The following is a 23,826-nucleotide window of genomic DNA, read 5'->3' as shown; positions in this document are numbered from 1 at the left end:
TTTATCGCAATTTTTTTATCGCAAAGTATTTTGTGATAAAAATAATCTGATGAAGATAGTTTATCAATAGCAAAAAAATAGGCTTAATGACTATTTTTTTCCCCCCGGAAAATAAAAAATCTTAGTTACACCTTTTTTCTTACCCCATTGGGAGATTGGGGCCTGTTTTTACAATGTAGAGGACGTATAGTATGTAAATTAAGATCAAATTAGCATTTCTGAGTATGTCTTCATACAAATCAATGTGAATCAGTAGCAGACAAAAGAATGCAGTTTGAAAAAGAGCTTGTTTTTTGAAGTGGAAAATATAATGGGCAGGTCACCTGCTCCGTGCTCCGAGATCTCAGCAACGGAAAAGGGAAGAGGGGGTTGCACCACACCAGCGGTCCAGCCCAAAACTCAGAGGGTAATTTCTAATAAACTCCTGCCGTGCAGCAGAAGCTATGTTCTGGAAAACAACAAACTTTTCATGATTTTGGTTAAAAATGGCACAATTAGACCACTGGGAACACTTTGGAAATAGATCAAAAATTATCATAAGGTGTCTTTAAAAATGATGCTGACTTTAAACTGACAGAATAATCAGAGCATCTGTTTTAATGTCGCAAACCACCAGAATCCAAACCAGACTCCTCGGGTCAAACAAAAGTCTCCTCCAAAAAAGAATCCCTCACCCTCTATTTTCGCTTTTCTCTTTTCTTAAAAAGCACATTCCAAACAATATTGCAGAATTTATGACTATGAAAAGAGGTCTTGCTTGAAAATATGTTCCAAAGGGATGGCAGGGTAAATTCCCCATTCCCCATGGGTCCACTGAACGTTGCCTACTCTGGCCCTCAGTGAAGGAAGGGGATAAGGGAGGAGATACGAGTCTGTGGTACTCAAACGCCCCAGTCGCGACCTCACAAAAACCCAGACTCATTCCAGTCTTGGCAACAGCTTGAACTTCATTGCTTGGTTTCCCGCTCTGGTGATTGCGAACTGCTGGCAGGAAAATTCAGGATAGTGGGAACCTTTGGCTCCCGGACAAAATATATAATACAGCAAGTCAGCTTGTGGCCCTTTTTGCCTTAAGGCTTTTGTCATTGGATGTCATTTCTTTGTCTAAAAGTCATCGACTCTTTAGTGTGCAACTGATTGCAAAGCACTTGGCAGTGATATATTGGTTCTCTTAAGTGAGAGTATTTCCTGTTTTCCAAGAAGTTTTAGCTCATGTTCCAGCCAGACTCCGGCCGGCTGTTTGTCACATGGGATGCTTCGGATTTTTTGAGGAAAAGTAATCTATTTTGTACATCGTGTACCTTTCAATTCATCTTCCATATATTTAGACCCTTCTGTGCAAGTATAGAAGCATCCAGGATATAAAGTTCAATTGAGACACTCTGGAGGGCGGCTTAGCCAGTTCTACATGAGTTTTACATGTTCCTGCGACCCAGCAAAGAGGCCTTGGGGGACGCTTGCACAGGACTGAATATGTTTTTTTTTTGTGTTCTGCTGAGTTCAAATGACTGTCGTGATTAAGTCAAAAGAGCAGGGGAGGATTTACGGTCCCACAATGTGGTGAGATAAGGCGAGAGGAGTCTCTCTGAGTGACAGCGTAAGCCTGGGAGGGAACATAACCATCATGATGGAGTGAGGTTTTCTGCTTCCCCTAGCTCCACCTCTTCCTCTATTACATCCATCTTTCCTCTCACTCCCCTATAGTCCTTATCTGCTGAATAATAAAAACCCTGCAGTAAGTACAGCTTGCTTTGAGTTCATTATACAACACCACAGTCTACTTTAAAACCATAAAATTTTGCGTACATGAAACCACACCTCTAAAATGCATGCTAAGAAAATACACAGCATGCATGAAATTAACTCACAAGCTTAAAGTTCCTCTCCGCAGTTTAGCTGTGCTCCATCAGAGTCCACATCCAGTCCCTTTAAAGACATCCTCAACTCTCCTCTCTGTTCAGCCTCACATAAATCAATGCTGGTTGGAGTTCAGTTGCAATAAATCAGGTCTTGTCCTAGACTGGAGCCTGCCCAGTCAGCCTGTCACTGCCTGGCCTTCACTCAGGATTAATTAAAGGCCTGATATAAAGCCCAGATGTGTTAGGGCAAAGAAGTCCTGATCCCGTCTGAGCAGCTTTAAGCTCTCCCTACTCAGATGCACAAGGGCACAAACACAGACACAAGTATGCAATCATTGTGCATCAACATGTACACCCCTGAGGTATTCAATAAGAGCTTGTGTGTCTTTTTCCAGCGTCTCCTGCACATGCAGGGCAGTAAAGTTCTCGACAAATCTCTTTTTTGAGTCAAATTATGCTCAGTTGGTCTTCCAAAAAAGGAAGAAAGTTTCCTAGTAACAAGTAGTCGGGGATGGGAGGGCTAAACATGTTTTCTTGTGTTCTGCTGAGCTCAAATAACATTTGTGATTAAGTAGAAAAAAATTTGTATTGGTTGTCCTAAAGGTCTTATTGTCTATTTCATGTGGTGTGGTTAAATTACTATCTCAACCTTATTTAGCATCTACTTAAAAGCAAGAGAACACAAGTGAAGTTTTTTTTTCTTAATAATTGGAAACAAATGTTTGCATCAAGGGGTTAAAAAAATTAAATCTTCCTATTGAAGCTTGTTAATGCAGGTTTTTAATGGAACAAGCTTACAGGAGCAGCAATATGGTTTAGAAAATCAGGTTGATAAGTATCTCAGGTTCAATACAATTACAGCACTGGAACAAAATCTTCCCAAGTATATCTGTTTCCACTAGATATAACATTACTGACTCTACAGAGAAAGTTACAGAGGCCCTAAAAAAAACATACAAACAAAAAATAAATGAAGAAAGCATTGGTTTCTCATGCATTCCAGGAAGTCTTTGGTGCTGCAGCAGTAAGTTACCTGAAGAGCTCTCTTTCAAGATGGATGCTTTGTTTTCGTTCATTTTTTTTACTCTACTTAGGATATTGCATAAGACTAAAAGTCAAGCTTAGGCCACCTTGACAGTGATAGTGATTTTAAATATGAGGGGTGGAGGGTTGGGGGCTGTCAGGTTGGTGTTAAAGGAAAACTGGTGTTCTGGCCTGCAAAGGTCAAGGGTTGCGAGTCAAAACTTATTGCGTGATGACTGAATAGGCGAATAGATAAGTGAGATATCACTTTGTTTTCTGGTCATGGTTGAGCAAGGTCAACCCACAGTGGCCCTGAGGCCTGAGGGAAGTGGAGGGGAGGGGGGGCGGTATCGCAAGGGCAGAGGTGGCTTTGGGAGCAACTGCGCTGATTCCTGATAGTCGCAGAGCAGCCTGGCTTTCCCGCTCTGCCGCAAATGCTCACACAGGAAATTAGTGGTCTGGGCTTCCCTTTTTTCACACGAGCTCTCCTTGCTTACAGCAGCCCTCCCTTGTTTGTGCACAAAATGACAGAATTAGCATATGTTGCCCCTTGAGAAATAAAAAGTTACTAATTTCACAGCTGCCATGATATTTTTCAACTCTCCTGCTTAAGTAAAAGCACTGCTAATCTGTTTGTCTCAGCTGTACTGTGTCTGCACCCTTAACACGTTGAAAGTTTAGGACATATAAATGACCATCATTCTTCTTCATATCCCTACTCGCAGAGGCCAATCTGAGGATGTGGGGCCCATGTAGTTAGAGATCATGGCTTAAACAGATTGCGGCCATTTTCTCGTGTCAGCTATGATATAGCCGCTTGGTGCCTAATGGGCCTGGAAAAAGAGGTAAACATGTCCTCGATCCTGGGAATTCCATTACATAAAGGAACTGATTTGGAACTCTGGGTAAAATAAGAACAAAGCTGGAACTGAACTTTCCAGATAAGAGCCAACATCTAAAAACCAATAGGAAAAAAAACAACAAAACAAATTTAGGTTGACAAACTAATAACATTTATTATCAGGTAATCGACAAATGACTCAGCAAAGTGTTCTCACTTGGATCTTGAGATACAATCAACACCCGGGATGAATGCAATTTGGTTTTCAGGCGTTAAAGCAGGAAGGAAAATAAACCCAGAGAGTAATTGCTGATATGTTCCTAATGTGCCCCCTCACCCTTACCTCCCCTTTTCTGTGCCTCCTGCTGATAGGCCACCCCTGATGGCTGTCACACCTGGTGTTGAAGACGGTAGGGTGTATTTTATCTGCTCAGGGCCCATTGGGGGGCTATTCGTCTTCCTCCAGACTAGTGTTGGGAGGTCAGGGACAATCCCTGTGTTTATCCCCCTGTCTGTCAAAGCTGCACACATCCCCTGAGTTTCTTTTGCACGTTTTTGCGTGAAAGTGATGCTAACTTGCTCTGACGGGGTGGAATACTCTTCAATCTTTGACACTGATATCAATAATGACAAACGTTTTAAAAGTAACACTGTTAATCCCAGAAAGTACTCAGACCCAAACATTTTTGCTGAGGTGTTGTCATGTAAAATGAAAGCTGAATTCTTTTATTTGTGTTTGCTTTTTTTTTTATTTACTCCTGCAAAGTATCTGGCTTGGCATCGTTTGCATGTGGAGTGTGCCCAGTGGCCATCAAGAACACTGTTTATCTACTCTGCACTCCACTACTGCTTCTGCCTGCACACGTGTGTCTGCAATTCTGGGATAGGTCCCTTGGGCCGACGGACCACACATGTGGAGAATGTGAATTTACAATGCAAACTGATTCCACTTTCACAAATAAAATAAGAGGGGGTTGGGCAATAAATGTTTAAATACATTTTTTTAAATTCACTTTTCAGCGAATACTTGGGCAGAACAGAGACAGTAATAAAGGAAAGATTGGCACAATTTTCCTGTTTGCTGTTGCAGCTCACTCGAATGAGGTAATGTCTTGCTGTTGAACATTTCTGCTGCCTATCAGGGTATTTCTGTCCACATGTTTCTACTCCACAGATCCCAAATCTGATTCACGTTGCATCCACAGAACTTAGCTGTATTTCTGCTGTTCTTCAGGAGAACAAGAAGTATGGCTCTCCATGTTTGAAGAGATAGCGATGGACAGAGCGCAGGAGAAAATTAGTGAAACGCTGAAGGGAGGAGTAGGGAGTTTGAAGAGAAAAAAAATGTAATTTGACTCACAAGCTTGCACTCTTGCCTCTCTCTCTGGGACTCCTCTACTTGGCTCGAACTTAATTGCATCCCCGATATAAACAAGGGAGTTAGTGTGAGAGCAGAGCGGCAGCTGAGGGGCTCAAGCAGAGGGTCAGACTGGGGATTGAGTTCAGAGGCAAAGGACTTAACGCAGACAACTGATATAAAATATGCAAAAGGGTAAAAAAAGAGAGGCAGATAGGGGATTTGAGATTAGAGGAAGAAACAATACCTTCATAATTCAACAGATATGACAAAAATTAGAAGGCAAGGGGAAAAAAAATCACTAGCTTCATAATTTCAAATCTCTGCATAGTTTTGGTTGTAGGTCGACTGGTGGGTAACGGTGTAGAGCTGTTCTGCAATACCAGAGGTGGTCAGATCAGACAGCAGCCCCTCTGGCTCCAGTGCAGTCAGCGCTGCCCCATGAACATCTCTTTCACAGATACTCCCCACTGATCAATTAGTTCCAGCCTTTTCCAGCAGACAGCTCGGGATTGGATTCCATTTTTAGTGATCCCTGCTCAGAGTTTGGCCCCGAGAAGATCCTGAAGAGGTACACCTCTGGATTACGCTTCTGAACTAACCAAATAACTGAGGCAACGGCTACATACCAGACACTTAACAGTAGCTGCTAAAGTGTCTGTGATTCATAAAAGTAGATCTGTGTGTTTTAGCAGGACAATGTCACAAAAATGAGCCAGATGTAATATTTAATTACACATTTCCATTGTTTAAAAAAAAAAAGAAAAGAAAATATATCTATTTGCATACTTTTTTATAGAAAAGGATGCAAGGGAAACAAGTGTGCATTAGTTTGATGGAAAAAGAAGGACTGGGTCGAATAAACAGAGGATAAATCCTAAATTCTTATTTTAAAACATGTTGTTCCATATATGAATTAAACACTTTGTGTGACCTGTTCTCATTTGCTTGTCTTTTGTGTTTTTATATTATTCTCTTTAGTTTCTTTTTTTTCTTGAATGAAGAAAAATTAATAGTTTATTGTTCAAGCTTTATTTTTTTCAATATTAATACTATTAAAAATTATTACATGTTTTTTTGTATTTAATCCAGACTATTTGTTTCTCTTGTTTGTACTGTGTTTGAACTGTTTTTACTGTGAAGCAATTGCTTGTCTTAGACTGTCCCTTTAAAAGGGTAGCTGTGGTGCAGAGATAGAACGGTTGACCTCTAATCAAAGGTTGCAGGTTTAACTCCTGTTTTGCCTGCCCAAGTGTCAAAGTGTCTCTGTGCAAGACCCTGAACCCAGCGTAGCTCCCTGTGGTCTGGTTAGCTGTCTGCATGCACATCAGCGGATTCTGAATGGAGCTTGTGACTGTAAAGCGCTTTAGGCCAATTTATTGTATAAGTCTACACCATTCACCATTTTTAAAGTTTTATGGAAAATACATCTTGACCCAAAAAGTTTTTAGCCAAAATTTTCTGGGACATAGTTTATATGTCACATAGAGCAGCAGTAGTTCATTAGAAGTTTGCCTCCAAGTTGTAGGCGGGACCCCGTTCCCGTCCACCTCAAACAGAGAGCTCTCTGTTTACATGGTCTCCTGCTAGGTTACAGCCCCTAACATTTGCGGTGCAACTAAAACTTTGTTTTCCTGCACAATAATTTACAAATATTTAAATACAGAAATGCAACTTTAAGCTTAATATTAGTCCTCCGTGTTAAAAACACCAGAAACACTGTTTCATAGTAGCACAAAAATATTAGCACAAACTTTTTTAGTTTGTGCTAATGTTTTTGGTAATCACAGCTATGTAAATCCAGAGTGATTCTCAGAAATAATTTCCTAATTTTCTGCAGATCTCGGTTGAATTTCTTTTCCTTTTTCTTGGTTCTACTGTGGAAGAGCTGGAAAATGAAAGCTCTGATGCTTTTGGCAAGTGACGTGTCATGCTTTTTTAGCTCAAATTGTGTCTTGGGTAGGTGCCAGGGCACAAAATGCCCAATTTCAGCTTCAGCTATTTAGACAGCAATCACCCACAAGGTCAGACCAGTCTCAGCACTTCATTTCTCATCTATTTTGCTTCCACCTCTGACAGCTAAATGATGGCTGACGTAAGCTATAAAATTTCTTCATTTGTTTTATAAGATGTGTTTGTCCTGCAGCCTTGGCCAGTCTGCTAATGTCCTTCAGGAGGATAAAGCACCGGGTCAAACACATGTGGCATCATTTTGAAGTCACAGCCTGGTCACAGCAGTGACCAGGCTTTGACTTCTGTCTGGGTTTCTGTGCATGTCCTAAAATGAACAGGATCAGAGGAGAACTGAGCGAGCACATATCTTTCTTTTTAATCAAAATTCCCATAACCTTTGCACACCGCATGTTTTTCGGACTCCATCTTTCACCAAAACATTTGAAAATATATCATATGGCAAACTCTGCACCACTTGCTTTAATATGACGCAAAAACTGTTAATGGCCATTTTATTTGAAGAGCCTTGAGGCAATCTGAATTTGGCCAGTTCAATGTTCCCAGGCTTTTAAAAACAGGGAGAAAAAGGAAACTGAAAATGTGTTCTCAGCTTCCTTTTCTTTATGTCCAATATTTCATACACCAACACAAAAAAACATGAGCATGATGCCCAATGACTCCAGGGCGACAGGGTTCTGCAGCTTGTTCAAACCTGTCCAGCTCATGCAATAGCTTACTATATTCTTCCTATGTGTATTAGAAAGAGTTGACCATAAAGAAGCAGTGGATTTCAAATAGTTTCAGTAAAAAGAAAGTACATTCAATAGAATAATATCAATAAAAAAACACATGCAACTTGATCAGTTCATTTTAACCTGTAACTTTAACTTTGATGTTAACATGGTGTCATACACAGCACTATTTTATGAAGAGGAAGAGTATAGTGGCCTTTTCTCCAACCTTCTCTCACAGTTCCTTATGGTCGTGAAGTACAGAACGCTGAACTAATCTTTAAATTTTAATTGGCATGTTGACCTAAGGCTGTTCAAAAATGCCATTGTATTACTTTATGTCTGTGTAACTTAATATGTTCAGAAAACTGTCCTGAAAGTTATAACTGGCATCAAATTGGACCTAAGCAGATGAAGAAAAAAAAAACTACAGTATGGTGGAAGATAAACATGACAGTGGAACAATACAAGATTGGCTCAGGGGGATGAAAATGATGACATTTAAAGGTTTACAAAGCACCAGTAGTAGAAGATTGAGCTGTTTTAATTTTTGGTTTAATATCCTAATAATGAAAATCTATGACTGCAGGATAAACACAACTTCCAACTTGACGTTTGTGTTAGTTTGAATTTTATTGGATGCTAGAAAATTACTGGAAAAAGGTCTCCTGACTATAAATATGAACTCATGGGTAACGTGCTGCTTCGGAAATGAACATAAGTCATTGTAAACAAGAATATATATATATATATATATATATAGAACTTTAGAATAGAATTGAATTTTTTAGAAAAATTGAAGGAAAATGACCAAAAAAGCAGATCCTTTATTATTGAGCATCTTTAGAAAACTAAAATGGTTATTTTAAAACAAATGTATGTTTTTAAATACATTATTTTAGTAGATGGTGTCCCAAACTTGATCAACTTTTACAATAGAATACTTATTTTTTAATAAATGGATGAAAATGACAACTTTCTTTCTAAAGTATTCATTCTAACAGTAATATGCACCAAATGCTAAAAAACACTTTTGCTTATATGGGACAGGAATGTTATTTTTCCTTCATGGAAACAAGAGTTTGGTAAAGTCAAACATTGGTGAAATTTATTTATTTATGACGAAACTCTTGTAGTTTATTCTGAGCTTCGAATTCAGAACCATACTTAGCACAGAGCTACTCATTGGCCACCATGATTAGACAGTAGCATAGAGTCACCCCCTTAAAAAAGAGCTAAATATTGACAGAGCATTAAAGCTTAACTGATGAAAGATCAAAACTGAACATGTTTGAGCTGCATCTTCAATTCTATGGGATTCTTTAAAACACCTTTAAGCCAATCTATATTAATTTTCATATTTTCTAGGTGCAAAGAAAATTATAGTTGTGCATCTCCCAAAGTACTTATAAAACCACACACAAGTCAAGATAAGGCAACCCGATCTAGGGTTGAATATTTAACTATTCTTTCAACACTCTGCATCACTCCCCTATCTGACCACTTTCTGCCCCCCAAACATTCCCATTTTCTGGTCAGATTTACAGCATAATGTGTGTATTCTATCATATAGGAGAAGTTCCTCATATGTCAGCTGCCAACCCTCTCCCTAACCAGGGTTTTGAATCTACCCACCAAGTCAAGAACACATAAATTCCGCACCCTCGTTGCAGAGGAGGATACCTTCTTTATGTAGAAGTCTAATTGCTGAACTTTGCCACAGTGAAGTTTGCAGAGCTGAATGATTTATTAAAATTTCTGTCTCTTGGTAATAAATTACCTAGCCGGTTAACATTTTAAATCAAATCGGTTCTCGTTTGGATTCCATTGGTCGCTTTTAACGGTGCATGTGGGGAAAGGTTGCATGACAACTAGGGGAAACTTTTGACATTTTCCACCATCACAATTAATATGATAATGGACTGGAAAGGCAAAGCTGTCACGTCATTTATCATTGTCAACTTGTGAAAATATATAAAATGCATTACATAACACATGGAGAATTAGGAAACTTGTGCTGAAATAATGACATGCGGAGCATTTTGTTGCAGCAGTTTCCTGCGTGAAGTCGGAGGTTGTGAACACGGGTGGAGGAGTGAGTGTTGTTCTGACAGGCGGCGAGGTGAGTTTTTTTTTCTTACTTTTTCTGATTGTGTTTGGATTAACCAACAGTTTTAGCACTGCTTGGTAGACTTTTTATTCCTTATGAACTTATTTCCATCTTGTTTGTACTTCATATCAGAAGTCTGTAAGATCATTTTAATTTAAAGACTGAAAAAAAACAAATTGTTTACCAAAAATTGTTAGATATGATACAAGGGATTGCATTTCATTTAAATAAAAAAAAATATTTAAATACTTTCACCATGCTGGTATACATGTATATTTTAAAAATATATTTTCCTTGTATTGTGCAGGTCTGTAAAACTTTCAGTTTTAAGAAAATTATTTTTTAAGATGTAAAATTTGTTTTAACTACGAGGCTTTAAAAGATCAAAACATTTCGCTGCTTCAGATCCTAACGCTGGAGAACCCATGGGGTCAATTTTTTTATTTATATAATTTATAATAATAATAATAGTAATAATCTATTAGTAATATTTTTTTTTATTTTACATTTATTTTCTGCTTTTATTGCTACTAACCAAAATGAATGAAGAAAAATTGTCAAATTAACTTTAAAAGCTCTAAACAAATTTGTTCCCAGGTCTCCAGGGTTAACTTTTATTTTATTTTTTATTTTTTTAAACTTGTCCTGTCCATCAGCTGGGCAAACAGATGAGAGCTGAAGGCCTCTTGTGTTGGACATATCTTACTTTAACAACAGGGGTTATGAATCTTCTGACCAACCAGAGGTATGTCTGAATAAACCCCTTTTGTAATCGAGGCCAAACTTTATTCATTTTAATCATATTTGAGAATCTTTTGTGTTGGATCGGACAGAAAAGGAAAGGAGGGAAGAAGAGTAAGAGACGGTAGAGAGGGGGGGGATTGAAAGGTGATTACAGAAAGGGGGGGGGGGGTTAAAACCATGAAGCAGCATAAAGCAACAAGTTTCTGGATGGTTATACTTATTACGGTGAGGTTCAGATGTAATACAAGTCTATAAGGGCGGGGCCTGTCCACACATACACTCAAATGTTTTTTTTTTTTTTTTTTTTTTTTTTTTTTTTTTTTTTTTTTTTTTTTTTAACCTTGTCCTGTCCAACACCTGGGCAAACAGATGAGAGCTGAGGGCCTCTTGTGTTGGACATATTTTACTTTAACAAGAGGGGTTATTAATCTTCAGACAAACCAAAGGTATGTCTGAATAAACCCCTTTTGTAATTGAGGCCAAACTTTATTAATTTCAAACATGTTTGAAGATCTTTGGTGTTGGACCGGACGGAAAAGGAAAGAGGGGAAGAAGAGAGAGGGACGTTAGAGAGAGGGGGGGAAGGAGGGTGATAGTAGGAGGGGAAGGGGGATAAGACCATGAAGCAGCATAAAGCAACAAGTTTACTGGTTGTTAATCACCATGGTAAGGCTCAAATGCAGTGCAAAAAGGGCGGAGCCTGTCCACACACACACCCAAGTGTCAAACACACCTGCTAGCTGCAAAAATGTCCATCTGTCAACATGTACACAAAACAGATAGTGTTCACGAACGCATACCTATGCCTTTAAACCAACTATTGTGAAATCTTTCATTCATTCAATCATGCTAACTATTAGTGCAAAGGTGAGCTAACACCTGTGCTCAGGTGAGTGTTTATGTTCTTCTAAAATGGATGGTGGAGTGTGAAAAGAAGGAGGAGGAGCGCCCAGCCACCCCCACACCCAGACCCCCGCCGCAGCAGCAGCGGCAGCCGGAATTCCCCCAACGCCACACGGGAACAGGCAGGGAACAACCGCCCCCCGGGCGACCAAGACCGCCACCCAGGCCAGGGCCAGCAGGACTGCCGCGAGGCCCCCAGAGCCAGAGAGCAGGGAGGCGCAGAGGGAAAGAGAGCGCCGCCCCAGCCCAGCCAGGAAAGCAGCCCCCCCGCCGCGCCGGAAGAGCCCAACGCAGGGCCCCACCGGAGAAGGACGCCCACAGCCACATACACAGACCACAGCCCCAGACAAGCACCCCACCACCACCCAGGAGTTCCGGGCATCCCCCCGCCCCAACCCCAGGTATGAGCCAGGACCCCCCAAGGGAGACCCGCTCCGCACTCCAGGCAGCCACCCACCCAGCCCACGGTTGGTCCAGGGAGGAGCAAGGCAGGGGCCCGCCGCCCCCGCCCAGGAGGGGGGAACCCCGGGGAAAAAAGGGTGGCCCACAAGGGGTGTTATAAATATGGCCCGACCAGGCTCGGCCACTGTTGGAAGTTTGGCGGGGCCCAACGCTCAGGGGCAAGGACCAGAACCCACCCCCCAGGGACACGAACACCCCCGGCTCAGGTGTAATATGAACCCCCCCACCGTGCGGAGAGAGCACCGCCGGGCCCAGGAAGCCGGCACCCAGGGGACACGGCCGCCGTCGCCAAGGGGCCCGCACCCCCCACCAGGGAAGGGGTAGGGGACAGATGGACCCAGGTCCCACCTTCCTTGCAAAATGTGTGTGCGTGTATGTGTGTTTGAGAGGGTGTGTGTGTGCATGCGTGTGTGTTTATGTTGGAATGTATATATTGAAGGGGGAGGGGTGTGTGTACTAAGGGGGGTGCAGTTAAAATTGGCGAGTAGGGCACTAAGGGGACATCTCCTGATTACTCACAGTGATGTCCCCTCACCCTCCCCACCAAGGGGCCCTAAATGTGTCTTTGTCTGAATATGTGCTATTTGTGTTTAAACGGTGTAGTTTTTTTCTTGTATCAACACATTGTACGCAGTGTAGGGATACGACTTTTTTTTGTCACCAAACCCAACCCCCGGCCCCCTTCGTGGTCCATCTGCATGCTATACAAAGGTGCGCCGGCGCAGGTCATCTAAGGCGCTCGGCTGCATTGACCTCAGTAACCTCTCGAGATGTGTGTATCCTGTGTTGCTGTTTGTCTGACCTTCTTCATCGAGATGTACTGGAACTGAGTTTCTCCTTGTTGGGATTAATAAAGTTTTCATTCATTCAAATGTCTAAGGTGCGGTTAAAATTGGCGGGTAGGGTGCCAGGAGGAAATCTGCTGCTTGCTTGCAGTGATGTCCAAGCACCCCCCCTACCAAGGACCCTACATGTCTATGGTGCAAATAAAACCGAAAGAGGGGGAGCCCACTCCATACGGCAACCATAGGAGGGGGGCCAATACAGATAATGTTAACACACACATACTTGTGCCTTCAGACCGACTAGTGTGAAATATTTCATTCAATCACGCAAAATATTTGTGCAAAGGTGAGCTAACACCTGTGCTCTATTGAGTGTTCATGTTTCTCCAAAATAGATGATGGAATGTGACAAGAAGGAGGGGGAGTGCCCAGCCATCCCCACACCAAGACCCCCGCCGCAGCTAGAATCCCCCAACACCTGCATGGTAGCAGATAGAGAACAACTGCCCCCCCGGGTGATCACATCCGCCACCCAGGCCAGGGCCAGCAGGACCGCCTTGGGGGCCCCCAAAGCCAGAGAGCAGGGAGGCATGGGGGGACAGAAAGTGCAAGCTCCAGCCCAACCAGGAGAGCAGCCATGGGTTAACTTTTAAACATCAGAGACCATACGCTCTTTAACATATATAATCTTGCACTATTTGATTGCACATACGGTTGATTGTGTAATCTTCAATTGTTGATTATGATAAAGAAAAAGATGCTTTTCATATCGTCTTTAAAGCTGTTGCATACCGCTTATTAAAAGCCGTCAAAATTGGCTGATTAATGTTAGTGCGTAAGCACTCTAATTCCATTCAATTCAATTCAATTTTATTTGTATAGCCCAAATTCACAACAACAGTCGTCTTGATGGACGTGGTATATGATATGTAAAGTGTTGCATATCAGTGAAGGCTTCCTATCTCTGCTTCAGAATCGGCTGGATTTACGTTAATTCTGGTTGAAGAGTTACGGTAGTCAAAAGAATGTAAACACCGGAGCTGAAACTCCAGTTTTTAAAGAACAAAATCTGAGTTTGTTTTCATAACAGTGACGCTTCTAACCATACAGTGTAGACGTTCCATCATGAAATTCATGTTCTCTGCTTGCACCATCAGGTTTTCCACCCACATCAAACTGGGAGCCAAAAGTCTTCACCCGGAGTACCTCATGAGTGAGCCACTTTGTACTCCGGGCTCAAAATGGTATACGACTCCCAATTATTGGGGACTAGCAAACACAGGTGTGGAATCCCAACCTTCTCTACCACCAGTATCCCCGCAGTGGAATAAAGACGCTCTTGTCTCAAAGAGGCTGGCGAGGAAGGCCAGAGCCATGCCAGGCTTTGAACTCTAGAGAGCACTCAGTCTACGTGGTGCTGGAGGCAAAAGAGACCTTTGACAGGTGTGAAGATGAATCAGACCACATCATTTATGCATTTCCACTTCTGAATTATTTAGCAGGGTGTGATTTATAGAATTTCAAAACCCTGCATTTCACCTCTGTCTAAAACAATCATCTGCAGCGTCATTGACATGAATACGTGCACGAGTCCAATTCAACAAGCTGTTGAAGAAAAAATGACAGAGGTACTTTTTATCATGTTGCAATCTTACATATTAATCAAAGTTGATTCATATAATTCAAAATACTTTTCTGAATCACATTAAAATTTGCTCGTCATAAGTCTATGTAGATCTTTTGGGTCTCTCATGCCGATAAAGTGTGAGCTACCCTGGTGTAAAGCAGGGATGCATTATGCAATGATGGTTTTGTAAAGTTGCTGTATTATGTGTGTGAAGTGCTCATTTATGTCGGTATAAATCCAAAATATTTAGGAGAAATAAATCTCCAAAGCAGTCAGAAAAAACTGCTTTTCAATCAGCTTGTGGTGAAGAACTGAGTGGGGAAGGTGTCTGGGGGCGACAGAGAGCAGTGTCTTCAGTAGACAATGAGAGCTCTGTCTGGGATTCTGATGTTGGTGTGGATGGAGTGGCCCCCGTTAACTTCCAGGCTTTTTGCTTTCTCTGCTTTTCTCCTCTCATTGAAACACTTAAATGTCCTTTTAAAGCGCATCTTCACGCTCAAATGTTGAACTGGTGACTAATTGGGTCAAATTGTAAATCATGAACCTTTTTAAACAACCAGACATTTCAAGGAAGAAAACCTCTGTGTCCATTAACTTGCTCAAATTAACAGGACGATTTAGACTCGGTGAAATGGGTGCACTGAAATGTTTCTCCACTTCAGGCTGAAAATGACAACAGTGGTCAGCTCCTGCAGACTGACTCAGCAAGGTGGAAAGAATTGAAAAATGAGCTGTAGCATCCTGACATTATAGTTAAATATAATAAAACTTCATTCCTTAATTCAAAAATGTGTTCTTGAGAGTGAATGAAATTTTTTTTTCTTTTTCTGGGCATCAAGTATTAAGTTAATTGTTTATTTAACTTTTCACAAGTGGTAGACAAAGCCTTTTGCCAAAATCTATTTTTACGGCTAAGAAAATGACAGCAGATTCTTTATCGCTGCAGAGTTCACTCCGTATCCAGAGGATTTAGGCAGTTGTGTGTGGCCCACACAGGAAATTAAGAAACCTCTGCAGCTTTAAGCACATTTGTGCCTGAATTATCTTGGAACAGAAGATTTAAACAAATGTGAAACAAGGTTCATCATGTGCTCACTCTGGGCACATCTGCTCAGTAGCCAGTTCTTATTTGGGTTAAAAGTCCACATTTAATGAACACTTCCTTTCCAAATAATAAAAGTATTTTTTTTTACTCCTTTTCTTTAAATGGATTTGCACAATTTTTCTTTTTGTCTATCGGCCAACATAACTCCCTAAATCCACGCATATGAAAAAAGGTCTCATTCCGATGAGGCACCAAACAGAAACGAGATTTGTTTGTTTTACAGAAACACATGAGAAAGAAACAGAAAAATAAGAGACTCATCATTTGAAAGTGTTTAATTTGAATGGATCTGCTTATTGCTTACATGCTGTGCAGTCAGTCCATCCAAAATCATCCAGAAGGATCTCATATTACCAGATAAGAAAGTCTTAGACAGAAGTCTTAGAAAGAAAAAGAAAAATGCAACTACCGATATTACAAAATATATTGCATTAATTGACACCAACTTTGAGATTTGTATACAACTTGAAGTGGAACTTATTTGTTTTTTGAGTTCCTTAAACCTAAATTAATACTAAATGATACAGAGAAATGCAGTGCAATCTAAAATAAACATTTAAAACCATTTGAAAAATACAAAACATCAATTACGTAACCAATTGTTTTTCATTTTTTATTATCTATTTTTATAAACATTAAATGTATCTGTGATAATGTTTTATCTATGTCAGGATATCTTTATTTTATATAATTAGTCAAATTTAAGTGTTTTAATGTAAAATTCGTTGTTCTCTAGATACCCAAAACAAACAAACTAAAAAACAATTTCAAGGGTCACATCGTAAATGTGGGGCATTTCAAAGCATAAGCCTCAAAGCCGGCTCATATGTGGGTAAAAGCAGGAATTCCTGAGGGTAATAAAGTGAAATGCATTTGTATACAGGGCATTCTGGCATTCGGCAGGGAGTGTTAACAGCAGTGATGTTGTAGGACTCCCTGCCCTCCAAGGTGAGTTCTGTCTCCACCAAGCAAAGGGGTTCATGGGAAAGCTCACATACCGATTAATCACAGCTAATGAGGTGGAACAGTGTTGCTCGAGCTGGCTTCCATGACCATTTAATCCCCAGTACACACACACACACACATACACACACACACAATTACTTATACACAAAAATGCATCAAATATGGATAGGTATAATTACATTACTTTTTGTTTAAAAAGACTTTTAGAATCTTTTTAAACTACATTAAAATACTGTTCAGAGATAGTATTTATCAGAAAAATATAGTAACGGTGTTAAAAAAAAAAAAAAAACTCTTTCTGCCAAAATCCTTTCAGTAGTAACTTGTGTCAACAGAAAAAAGGGCAGCTTGCTGTAGAGCATTCATCCTTGTGGCATGAAAGCAACCCCTGCAGCCAGTGGGTTTGTAACGACTGGGCTTCAAATAAACACAAAAGCTGAGTGAGAAGGACGTAAAAAGACATGAACTTGACACCAATAAATATACAGCAAAAATGACTGGCGACTAAAATCAAATTAATCTTAGGAAAATGTTATTTTTTACTTAAGGAAGCTACAAATTAGAGACATGATAAAGTGAACATTCAACAATTGAATTAGACCTGTTTAATTTCACACACTGCAGACGTGAGTTTTACAGACATAATGGTGAAAATTTTTGAGGTTCAAAAATGACATTTAATGCACAACCAACAGTAGAGTTGTTTATGTTTTGTGGTCCCATCCAAACATAAAAATAACAGACTCCTGATGTGAAAGTGTTTAATTTGAGTGGAGTTGCTTACTGCGGATACAGGGTAAACATACAAACATTTAGCACTAAAAGAGCCATTTGGTCCAGTTTCCTAGTGACCAAAACCTAACCAGAGCTGCGAAATCCCTCTTAATCGTTTGATCCAGTCATCTTCTAAATTCGTACTGTCCTTTTGCGGGGTCACAAGGCTGCCAGAGCCTAACTGGGCAAAGGCAGGGTACACCTTGGACACCAGTCTGTCTCAGGCCCACAATCACACACCCATACACACTCGGGACATACCTAGGGACAATATAGAGTAACCAATCAATCTATGATGCAGCTCATATGTTTCCTCCTAGCCCTCGCTTGAAAAAGAGATTCTTAATCTCAATGGGACATTTCCTGGGTATATAAAGGTTAATTAAAATAAAAAATATTGGCTTTTAAATATTTACAATATTTCAAATAGATCCATCTTCCTCCGCTTATCCGGGACCGGGTCGCGGGGGCAGCAGACTGAGCAGAGATGCCCAGACTTCCCTCACCCCAGCCACTTCCTCCAGCTCCTCTGGGGGGACCCCGAGGCGTTCCCAGGCCAGCCGAGAGACGTAGTCTCTCCAGCGTGTCCTGGGTCTTCCCCGGGGCCTCCGCCCAGTGGGACATGCCCGGAAGACCTCTCCAGGGAGGCGTCCAGGGGGCATCCGGACTAGATGCCCGAGCCACCTCAGCTGGCTCCCTTCGATGTGGAGGAGAAGCGGTTCTACTCCGAGCTCCCCGCGGGTGGCCGAGCTTCTCACCCTATCTCTAAGGGAGCGCCCCGCCACCCTACGGAGGAAGCTCATTTCAGCCGCTTGTATTCGGGACCTCGTTCTTTCGGTCATGACCCATAGCTCATGACCATAGGTGAGTACTGGAACGTAGATCGACCGGTAAATTGAGAGCTTTGCTTTTCGGCTCAGCTCTCTCTTCACCACAACGGACCGATAGAGCGACCGCATAACTACGGACGCCGCTCCGATCCACCTGTCAATCTCACGCTCCGATCTTCCCTCACTCGTGAACAAGACCCCGAGGTATTTAAACTCCTCCACCTGGGGCAAGGACACTCCACCCACCGAGAGATGGCAAGCTACCTATTTCAAATAGAACAGTACATTTTCTATATATAACAAATTTTATTTATTTTACCTTAGACAGCTGCACCTTCAAGTTCCTTTCAAAACAAAACAAATCCTGTGTCAAACAACTAACTAACCTATAATTTCTTTAAAGCTTTAGCATTTTTCTTTACAGCCAAAGAGCCACACGTCACCACAGAGCCTCAGGTTGCAGACCCCTAATTTAGCCAAATCCAACTAAGGTATATATTCCACCTTGAGGCATCCACGTTCCTTAGTCTTGTGGCATTTCATTCGATTTTTGAGAGAAAAGCTTTAACTTGAAAACTGCTTCAAGGATTTTCTCATCCTGATAGTCATTTAATATGTTGACTCAGTTACACAAAACATCTCCTTTGCACACATTAGTTTACAATTCTCAAATCAACTCCTGCCGTGTCTTTCGTCCATCTGGGAAATAAGGAGGGTGGGGCGACCTCCTTGGAGTGTTTCTAATATCTCTCCCCGAATCCTGCAGGCAGGATCATCTTGGGTGTTCCAGTTAGAACTCTGATGCTGTTGTGTTTGACGGCTTTGCAGCTCAGAAAGCATGAAGATGAGGACACGAGGGGGGGCAAAACTGAGCTGTGTAATGGGGAGCGGAGTACAGAGCGCAAGTTTGACCTGAGGGGAAAAAAGCACCCTCTGTGCATGGCTTGGGGTAAGATCTAAGTTGCCCTTTTTCCCCTTTCACTCTCCTTTTTCTCTTTCTGGGTGGGGAGAGGGAGCTAGGTAATGAAGCTTAAGTGAGCCTGGTGTCTGGTAATGTAATATACACAAAGCCCTTGTCAGGTCTGGATCCAATAATGTGTCATTTACCACGTCTGGAACAGATTGGCCCAGATGATCGTAATGAACCTTTGCCCGGGTGAGGAGTACACAGCATCACTTGGTCTGGAGACCTTACACAAAATCCCTCACCTCAGAACCCTTTGCCCTTTTCCTTCTCGCCCTAGTTCCTCCTAAATGCTACTGTATACTTCAAATTGGTTTTCTCAATGATTTCTTTAGGTGACCATCTGTCAGTTGAGCGGTTGTCATCTCTTCCACATACTTCTGCTTACAGACAAATTGTTGTTAGAGGCATCTTCAAAACCTGTGCACTAGTGTCCAAATCTTGAGCATTTTATTGCACTTGGAGCTCAGAGCACCTGCTACCAACATGATAAATAAATGCAAGACAACACAGACTGTCTAAATTGACACTGTAGGCCAAAGGTGAGACTATTGTTACCATTTTATGAAACTTTGAGACCCGTTTCAAGCTGATTTAACATTTAGAGTGCCAAGACTAAATCAGATCTGGATAGACTTCAGTGCAGATTCTGTGTTTATTAAGCTTTTAATAACAGTTTGGGGGCATAAAAGATTTATTCTTGAATTCTGTACACAAAGTCACTATTGAACTTAGCAGGACTTAAGTTCCGTTAACCTCAGACATCTGATGTTAGCGGCTGACAATATACAAATGTACAACAAGGCAATTAGAAAAATAATCTGATTGCTGTTGCAATTTCGTTGTTTGTGTCATATTTATCTTTTATAGGAAATCTCACACACTCATGAAACTCCTGTTATACCAAATACAGTCAAATAGCCAAACATGGCCCCCTCATCGACTCTAAATTCAAGAGACTGAGTTATTCAATCACAAAAACTTGATAATGCACATTTTTTTACAGTGTTAAAAATAAAGCAATTTTCGTTCTTCAGTGATACCATGCCATTTTAAAAAGACGCATAAATGGCAACAAGTGGTTGATACTTTTTGTCAATAAAATGCAGTGGTGTTAGTTCTTTATTAGTCGGGAATCCCAACAGAATTTTTTAAAAGATGTAACTATATTGTGAAAAGAGTTTCAAATATATGTGTCACAGAAAAACAAAATTATTAGTATGCTACAAAAGAAGAAACTGTTGAATGCTTAACAATGTCAGTCAGTATTGTGTTGTGGTGCAGCCATTTTTTCATAAACAACAAAAACAAGTGTAAAAGGTAATGTAGTATTTTGAATGCTTAAGTGACCTTCCGGAAGTGTATGTCTGGGTTGTTGTTTCTTTTTTTTTTAAGTTACTGTATATTTTCAAAGAGATAAAAGCTCCACCTCTTTCAAATGTAAAATATCCTGACCAAAACTAAATGGTAGCACCTCCAGACAAAGAATTAAATTGACAAAATCCAGCTATCCTGTCAGTATGTTAAGCCGTAAAAAACCAAAGGGCTGGGAAGGTGTACACATGTTTTTAACCACTACAGATTTTCAATACTCTGGCAGATGGAAAGAAAACAGTATACAGATATGAGTTCAAAAGGCAGTTTAATAGCATACTTTGAGAAGCACTTTTACATATTCATAAAAATTAACTAATGCATGCAGATTGACTACACAAAAAATCACAGTCTACATGGTAGTCAATGTACTGATTCATTTTAGAGACTATGAAATAACAACTTTCAAACTCCTTGCTACTTTCAAAACCCCCACTTGTCTGTTCTTTGTGTGCATCATAGCAGTTGTAATGTTAGGGTGGCTTATATGTGGGAGCTAAATGGTTTCGAAATAAATAACACGTTGCTGCTGTTCTCTGTTTGCACTTTGCCTTGGATATGCAAGGTGGTGTCTTCTGTCTCCTGAATTTCGTCAACACATGCACAGATGTAAGACCATGAAAAGTAATGGATAAAGTTGAATGCATGTAGGGACGTATGGGTTCTTCTGATTTCTCATTAACGGATGCTGTTTTCAGATTGTTGACAAATCCCTTCAGAAAAAGCAGCAGATGTATACAAGCTCATTGACAACATGGTAACAGGGAGTGGTGACAGTGAAATGATAGGTTAATAACTGATAAACCACAAATGTGTAAATGTATTATATCGTCACTTTAAAAATAGTTTGTCAACGGTGTTTTCAAAGCAACCTGACTTTTTATTGCACGTAGTATTGTAGTGGTAGGGTATGTTTTACACAAACAACAAAGGTAATTACAAACCCAGGAGCTGATGGAGTTGCAAAGGGACAGGAAGCCTGGGGCTAAGGGGGTGTGTGTAAATTTACCACTTTTTCCTGGTTGCCTGAGTGCTAAATCCATTCTAGGGCCCACACAAAAAGAGCCCAAAGATCTATGAGAGATATGCCAGACTTAAAGGATGTACATTTTTAGCCCTCTAATCATATTTGCCATTGTGGGGGCTTATGCTCTTTTTTTTTTTTTAGCTTTGCTCTTTCACAAGAATTTGTTCTGCCCTGTGGGAAAGTGAATTACTAAAAGACAACAAGCAAAAAAAAGCATAGTTTATTTAAAGCAGTCCACCTTCCTAAATCTTAAGGGAAATTCCTAAAATGTGATTTTTTTTTTTTTCCGGAAAGACGACAAGAATAAACCAAAATGAGCTGCAGAGAATTATAAAACAGAAACTTGGGAGCATAATAACACTAAAAAAAGTAAAAAAAAGAGGTGAAATCTGACTTGAGAACACCCATTTCCTTCTGTTAGTCCAAATGTGTAACGCCGTCCTTCCCCAGGTGGAGTCATTCTGCAGCCTCCTCCAGAGAACCATAGCTCCCCTTCACAGTCCACTGTCTGATTTAGTGCTGTTAATAAACATGATGTATCACCTACAGTGATTTCTAAGACAGGAATGTTTCTTTTTTACTTCTCTTTGTCATATCTACATACAGTTTCATATGTTTGCATGTGGCGCTGAGAGAGAAGTAAATGCGTTTCTGCGACTTTTATTTCAGTATTTTGGCCATAATTGTTTGAGCAGAGGATGCAGACAAATTCCTCTGAAGGGGTTTAAACGCGGTGACATGCCCCCACGTTGTGTACAATCAGTGCAGAGGCTGTGGCCTCTGATTTATGCAGCCAATCCTACACTTTGTTAGGTTACAGCAAGCGCTCACATCTTTTGTGATGTTGCACATTTCTATAAATCTTGAAGGTTGAAATTATGAGGTAAAGTAATACCAAATGGAGTAGATTTTTTTTTTTTTAACAAAGTGTATTTTAGCAAATGTTGGCTTTTTACATGCCTGTCTTTGGGTAGAAAAAAAAGTAATTAGCCAAACATTGAAATGCATTTTGAGTGGATTGTAACAAATAAAACTAAAATCCTTAAAGCAAAGACAGACAACAAGGCAGATTTATAATCAACTTGCCCGCTTCTTCTTGGTGCAAATCTTAGCAGCACACTCCAGGCACAGAGCCCACAAGACCATCCACAGCTGGCTCTTATTACAGACCATACAGTAGCCATTCTTTTCACTCATTCCCCCACCCTCCCTCCCTCCCTGTTTGGAGACGCCTATTAGAAAAGTAACATACTACTCGAGGAGTTCCTTACAGATTTATATATCACAGGTGGTACCTTTAAAAAGCATGCCAAAGTTACAGAATGCAGAAACATGGACGTGTCAGGCAGACAAGGGTGACTAATATTGATTTATTTTCCAGCTGGTTTGTTGGTTCAAGTTAAGTCATTTCGATTTAAATATAAATGACTTTACAGAGGTTTGCTGACAATAGGAGCTTAAGTGAACAACAGACTGGCGGTACGAGAGACCACTGATCATTTTTTTGGCTATTAAATACAAACCAAGCATTTATGTATTTTATTATCTATCAGAATATTGAACAAGCAGCATGAAGCTTTGAAGACTATTAAATAGTGATTCAAACATATTTTAAAAGGATCTCTGTACAAAACTATGAAGAAGAAAATACTTGTATGTAAAATTTTGAATAAATACGTACATTGTCAAAAAAAAATATAGCCTTTGCCAATTATAAAAATGTTTTTTATATACATATATACCCTTTTGATCATATTTTTTTATAAGAACATGGTAATTATTACACATAAATCAAAAAGGCTTTGTGTTTGTCCTTTTTGTGGAAGAGTTCACAAACCGCCACATTTACAGATCAGCCACACAGTCATTCAGGCCGCTTTTTTAAGGAGGATTGTCTAGACTTGAATGAATTTCCAGAACTGTCTATCGATGGACTTTAACTGGTACCTGGTGCGCCTGCTGCCTGTCTGTCAACACCAGATACCTGGAGCGTGCGGCTGTGCGCCGGCAGACGGTCTCAGTCTGCGGCTGCTGCCAACACTCCTGCCCAGAACGGCAGAGTCAGAACAGGGAACCTGACATTACTTCTGTCAGACTCCTGGCTTTGAGTCAAAATAGACGAATTTCATGAACATAACTCTTGAGCAACAAATGCCTGAAAGGTGATTAGTTCATGGATTAACTTTGTAGTTTCAAATTGTTTTTCATGTTTCACTTTCTTCTCGTCAGGTGAGTAATTGTATGAATAAAAAAACAACTCATGTGATAAGTCATGCAAAGACATGGATGTGAACAATGATTTACAGCAGATACATTTACATTTCTGCCACGGCACTAACGCTCATCATCATGCGCTTTGAAATTTTACCCAAAATATAAAGCGCATTCTAA

The 23,826-nt window shown here is 40.5% G+C and overlaps 1 long non-coding RNA gene across 1 annotated transcript; it reads left to right on the top strand.

The window, feature by feature from the left end:
• Window positions 1-9,553: 9,553 nt before the first annotated feature.
• On the top strand, window positions 9,554-15,184 carry LOC111949137. The gene is made up of 2 exons (XR_002875204.1): window positions 9,554-9,886; window positions 13,926-15,184. It is a non-coding gene; the product is annotated as an uncharacterized LOC111949137 (long non-coding RNA).
• The last annotated feature ends 8,642 nt before the right edge of the window (window positions 15,185-23,826 follow it).

This window comes from Oryzias latipes, chromosome 17, assembly GCF_002234675.1.
Source record: "Oryzias latipes chromosome 17, ASM223467v1".
NCBI classification, from domain to species: Eukaryota; Metazoa; Chordata; class Actinopteri; order Beloniformes; family Adrianichthyidae; genus Oryzias; species Oryzias latipes.
This window is presented reverse-complemented; position numbering and strand designations above follow the sequence as displayed.